Source organism: Marmota monax, unplaced genomic scaffold, assembly GCF_021218885.2.
Source record: "Marmota monax isolate L192 unplaced genomic scaffold, Marmota_monax_Labrador192_F-V1.1 WCK01_AAM20220418_F8-fsc00230, whole genome shotgun sequence".
In the NCBI taxonomy this organism is placed as follows: domain Eukaryota; kingdom Metazoa; phylum Chordata; class Mammalia; order Rodentia; family Sciuridae; genus Marmota; species Marmota monax.
In genome coordinates, this window is record NW_026693365.1 from 268,042 (window position 1) to 274,041 (window position 6,000).

The following is a 6,000-nucleotide window of genomic DNA, read 5'->3' on the forward strand; positions in this document are numbered from 1 at the left end:
CCCAGGTCAGGTGGGCAGGGTGTCTTGGGACTGGGGGTCCCAGGTCAGGTGGGCAGGGCACTCTTGGGACAGGGGGTCCCAGGTCAGGTGGGCGGGCGCCTTGGGACAGGGGGTCCCAGGTCAGGTGGCGGGGCACTCTTGGGACAGGGGTCCCAGGTCAGGTGGGTGGGGTGCCTTGGGACAGGGATCCCAGGTCAGGTGGTGGGGTGCCTTGGGACAGGGGTCCCAGGTCAGGTAGGAGGGGTGTTCTTGGAACAGGGGTCCCAGGTCAGGTAGGAGGGGCGCCTTGGGACAGGGGTCCCAGGTCAGGTGGGGGGGGGCACCTTGGGACAGGGGTCCCAGGTCAGGTGGGGGGGGCACTCTTGGAACAGGGGTCCCAGGTCAGGTAGGAGGGGCGCCTTGGGACAGGGGTCCCAGGTCAGGTGGGCGGGGTGCCTTGGGACAGGGGTCCCAGGTCAGGTGTGTGGGGGGGCTCTTGGGACAGGGGTCCCAGGTCAGGTGTGGGGTGCCTTGGGACAGGGGTCCCAGGTCAGGTGGGCGGGGCGCCTTGGGACAGGGGTCCCAGGTCAGGTAGGAGGGGTGCTCTTGGAACAGGGGTCCCAGGTCAGGTAGGAGGGGCGCCTTGGGACAGGGGTCCCAGGTCAGGTGGGCGGGGTGCCTTGGAACAGGGGTCCCAGGTCAGGTAGGAGGGGCGCCTTGGGACAGGGGTCCCAGGTCAGGTGGGTGGGGTGCCTTGGGACAGGGGTCCCAGGTCAGGTGGGTGGGGGTGCCTTGGGACAGGGGTCCCAGGACAGGTGGGCGGGGTGCCTTGGGACAGGGGTCCCAGGTCAGGTGTGTGGGGGGGCTCTTGGGACAGGGGGTCCCAGGTCAGGTGGGTGGGATGCCTTGGGACAGGGATCCCAGGTCAGGTGGGTGGGGTGCCTTGGGACAGGGGTCCCAGGTCAGGTGGGCGGGGTGCCTTGGGACAGGGGTCCCAGGTCAGGTGGGGGGGGCTCTTGGGACAGGGGGTCCCAGGTCAGGTGTGGGGGGCTCTTGGGACAGGGGTCCCAGGTCAGGTGGGCGGGGCGCCTTGGGACAGGGGGTCCCAGGTCAGGTGGGTGGGGTGCCTTGGGACAGGGGTCCCAGGTCAGGTGTGGGGGGCTCTTGGGACAGGGGGTCCCAGGTCAGGTGTGGGGGGCTCTTGGGACAGGGGTCCCAGGTCAGGTGGGCGGGGCGCCTTGGGACAGGGGGTCCCAGGTCAGGTGTGGGGGGCTCTTGGGACAGGGGGTCCCAGGTCAGGTGGGCGGGGTGCCTTGGGACAGGGATCCCAGGTCAGGTGGGCGGGGTGCCTTGGGACAGGGGTCCCAGGTCAGGTGGGCGGGGCGCCTTGGGACAGGGGTCCCAGGTCAGGTGGGCGGGGCGCCTTGGGACAGGGGTCCCAGGTCAGGTGGGTGGGGTGCCTTGGGACAGGGATCCCAGGTCAGGTGGCAGGGTGCCTTGGGACAGGGGTCCCAGGTCAGGTGTGGGGGGTGCCTTGGGACAGGGGTCCCAGGTCAGGTAGGAGGGGTGCCTTGGGACAGGGGTCCCAGGTCAGGTGGGCGGGGCGCCTTGGGACAGGGGTCCCAGGTCAGGTGGGCGGGGCGCCTTGGGACAGGGGTCCCAGGTCAGGTGGGCGGGGCGCCTTGGGACAGGGGTCCCAGGTCAGGTGGGCGGGGCGCCTTGGGACAGGGGGTCCCAGGTCAGGTGGGCGGGGCGCCTTGGGACAGGGGTCCCAGGTCAGGTGTGGGGGGCTCTTGGGACAGGGGTCCCAGGTCAGGTGGGTGGGGTGCCTTGGGACAGGGGTCCCAGGTCAGGTGGGTGGGGCGCCTTGGGACAGGGGTCCCAGGTCAGGTGTGTGGGGGGGCTCTTGGGACAGGGGTCCCAGGTCAGGTGTGTGGGGGGGCTCTTGGGACAGGGGTCCCAGGTCAGGTGTGGGGGGTGCCTTGGGACAGGGGTCCCAGGTCAGGTAGGAGGGGCGCCTTGGGACAGGGGTCCCAGGTCAGGTGGGCGGGGCGCCTTGGGACAGGGGGTCCCGGTCAGGTCTGCTCTCCTCCTCCCTGAGGGCATGGTGCCCTGGCAGAGAAGGAGAGCCACAGCAGGTGAACTGACCAGTCTTCATGGACTTGATCCATGACTGAAGCCATACATAATCACATGGCCCCGCTTCACGGGGACAAAAGGGTCAGCTGTTCTAGAAATGGTGAACACTCCCACTCAGGGTTATCTTCATGGCTAACGTGGCTGGAGCGTGGGACCCCTCAGTCTGTAGTCACCCCCAGGGGCTGGGGCTGGGGGCATGGAGGGACCGGCTGCATGCACCCTCTCTGCAGACGCCCGCGCTCAGGACGGGCAGCTCAGACATCCATGCCTTACTGAAGCCCTCTTCAGGGGACATAGCCTCGAGGAACTGTTCTCTAGAATAGACTCCTTCCTGGAATGCGACTGTGAGTCACAGGAGCCGGCTGGCCACCGGGAACACTCTCTCCCACGGTGAGGGACTTGGGCTTCCCAACACCTGCTCACTGGGGAAGACCTCCCAGGGGTCCTGCTGGGCGCTTGGGGTGCCAGGCAACAGGTGAGCTGGCCTCCGCTCAGGCTCAGGTGATAGAGGATCAGAGCAGTCACTGGTCCAACTTGAGGGGCAGGGACCACATGACACAGCCGAGGTCCTCCAGGGGTCACAAGGCAGGGAGCCCCGGCCCCAGGTGACAGGCAGGTGACCCAGCTCTCCTCCAGTGGTCACCTCTGCTCCAGGCTGGCTTTCAGTAGGCCTTGATTGAGTGGGATTTCTGGGGCCATCTGCAGCTGGATTTTGACATCCGCTGTCCCCTCGGACTGTTGGACAGTACCACCGGAAGCTGCTGATGGGTGTGGGGGGGCTGCTAAAATGGCCACAGTGAGGGATGTCCAAGGGCTGTTTCCAGAGGTGCTGTGGAGTGACCGGGGAGCCGGCAGGCACAGCCCCTCACGGGGGTGCAGACGACCCTCTGTCCAGACCCTAAGAACAGCAGGCATCCATCAGCCCCACTCCCTGCCCCCGCACCAGGGTGGCTTTCGGGCATCCATGGAGCCCCAAGTCCTGGCTGGCAGGGGCATGCTCACCTGAGCCCCGGGCAGTGGCCTTTCCTGGCACCAAGGCCACTGTGCCCCTGGACGGGTTTCCTTTTCCTTCTGTTTGCTGGTGGACATGGGTGTCTGCCGCGGTGCTGGGGAGGGAAGAGCCCCAGCCTCACTGCCTGCGACCCCCCAGGTCCCCTCCTCTGCACGGCGCCCTCTCCACAGACCTTGCCAGGAAGGCTGCGGCGTCCCTCTGAGGCCCAAGACCTGGGAAAGGCACCTACACACCCAGCCAGTGTGCAGGGAGGATCACTCCTCCACGGTGTGCGGGCGGGACAGGGGAGGGCAGCAGGGTCCAGCAGGGAGCTACGGAGAAGGTGGCTTTGGGAACAGGAGGGCTGACAGGGCTGCTGTCCTGAAGAGGCCCTGGATGGCCTCTTGGGCCACCTCGGGGAGCCTGCGAGCAGTGCAGTTGTGCTCAGAGGACAAGGCTCTCTGCTGCGTCCTGCCCGGGGAGGCCAGCCACCGCAGTGAGCCTCCCTTGGCTCCGTGTCAGTGGGGACACCCAGGATTCAGTGATTTGATGTCCCTGGGAAAGTGCCATAAAATCCTCTGTCCTTTCGCCGTCCACCCAGCAAACACTCATTGGGCACCAACTGTGTGCCCGGCACCCTGCTGGGCACTGGAAAGGAAACAGTGAGCAACGTGGACTAGCCCTCCCTTGCAGAGCCCTGGTCTAGGGAGGAGGCCAGGAAAGGGGTGCTGCTGACGACGGGGACAGGGTACAGCACGTGACCATGAGGCCAGCGGCTCAGAGGAGGACGGTGGAGAGGGGAGAACCTCAGGCCTAGCTCAGAGGTGTGCGAGAGAAGCCCTTGGGGACCCCCTTGCAGCCCAGGCCCAAGGACGGCCACCTCCTGGCCCTCCTCAGTGCTGCTGGCCCCAACAGCCCAGGGTGGACAGCACTGCTGAAAGGCAGACCTCCCCTGAAATTGACCTGGGCACTGCTCTGGAGAGAGGTCAGCCTGGCCTTGGAATGGGAAGGCTGGGGACCAGGCGTGGACCAGGGACACTGGCAGCAAGGGGTGGACAGGTGAACCCCATCTGAAGGAAGGAGCAGGAGGTGGGCCTCTAGCTAGCTCAGGCCGCCTGGTCCCACCGGACCTCACTTCCAAGACACAAGTGAAAGGGAAGAGTGACCGGTGGCTTCAGGGGGAAGATGGTGGGGCACGAAGCCCTGAGCCTGCTTCTGGGCACAGTGCTGGCCACAGGTGGATTGCGCGGCCACTGCCGGCCACCAGTCTGGGTGTTGGGAGTGTCCCTCCTGTCCACACAGAATGCCTCCAGGGAGATAGAACATATCAGAGGTGCCCGTGGTGGAGCGGGCCTGGGGACAATGGCGGGTTGGAGAGGATTGAAGTGTCCCAAGCCTGGAGTGTGAGTGGGTCACAGTCTGTGGCGTGTGCTTGCTGTGGCAGGTGCGTTTGGTGGCTATAACCCACCCGCCATCGGGCCTCACCCAGCTCTTGCTGGCACAGGGTCTTCATGAGTGTGTCTGGGCAGTCAGATGCCAGCTCCGCCTCCCGTCCCCTTGGCCGCGGTCTCTCCGTGGGCAACACAAGGGAGGGTTTTCTGGAGACCGTGTGCTGGGCAAGCCCTGGCCTCCAGGTCCTGGCCTCCAGGTCCTGAGCATTTCCCCAGCCTTAGGAGTGGCGGTGGCCACGGGACGCCTGGGGTGTGGCCAGGGAGGTGGGTCCTTAGAGCCACTCCTGCAGGGTCCAGAGCCACTGCCCCCGAGCAGCAGCTGAGGGTGGGTGAGGGTGCCCTATGCCGCTGGTGCCAGGTCAGTGACCGTGCAGGCCCCACCTGCTCCACCACGTCCCCGCCATCTAGGAGCCCTGCCGTGGCCCCACACAGCCCCATAGCCAGTGACGCCAGCCCACAGGGACACTGATGTCAGGCTCGCTGGCCCCGAGGCAAGCTCCCTGTTAGAACGTGGCTCTGTGCTGGGGCCTAGACTCCCCGAGTGCTCCCTTGGTGGGTGGCTGGCGGGTGCCCTGGGCCCCACACATGGCAGCCACCACGTGGGTCTGCAGAGCAGAGGGGAGCCTGGGCCCCGGGGGGGGGTGCGAAGCCATAGGACTTAAACAGCATCCAGAGGCCACAGAGGGCTGAGCCCGAGGTCCACCAGCCCGGCTGCCCGCAGAGAGGCCACCATGCAGGAAGCTGCTCAGAGGGGAGCCAGCCCAGCACCCCCCCGGGAGTCTGTGGTCCCCTCCAAGGCCACAGTGTCCCCTGAGCTGCCCTCCCCAACCCCGGGTGCAGGGACGCCTTTGAACAGGAGCGAGGGGAGGATAGAGCCTGAGGGGCTCGCTCAGCGCCTCTTCACAGGGGGCCGAGTCTCAGATGGAAAGACGGAGGGGCCACAGCCCTGCATGTGTGAGGTCCGGGGAGAAATCAGCAGGCTGACCCACTGGGCAGCACCTTCCCCTGGGGTGGAGATGGTTTCTCTGGGCAGCACACCTTGGTTCCTCTCTATCAGCCGCCAGAGGAAGCGGGCCAGGTGGGCGAGGGCCTGTGCTGCTGTTCCTGGGGGAGGACAGGCCACCGGGACCGCCACCTGCCCCATCTGGGGTGAGGTCCCCGTGCTCGGGAGCTCTGAGCCCTGACAAGAGGAACCAGCCCCGTGCAGGGCACAGCATTTCCGAGTCCTGGTTCTCCCGGGGTCACCTAAACCTGCCTCCGCGGCGTCTGCTGGTCTTTTCTGGTGATGGGCTGTGGACCTCAGCGGAGGAGCCGGCTGGAGCAGACGGAAACCCAGAAATCTCTCAGGAGGGGCTGACCAGCAGGACGGGGGTCAGAGGGGAAGGCAGGGTGGGCAGGCACCTGCAGGCTGGGGCTTGGTTGCCTGCCCTGAGGGAAGAG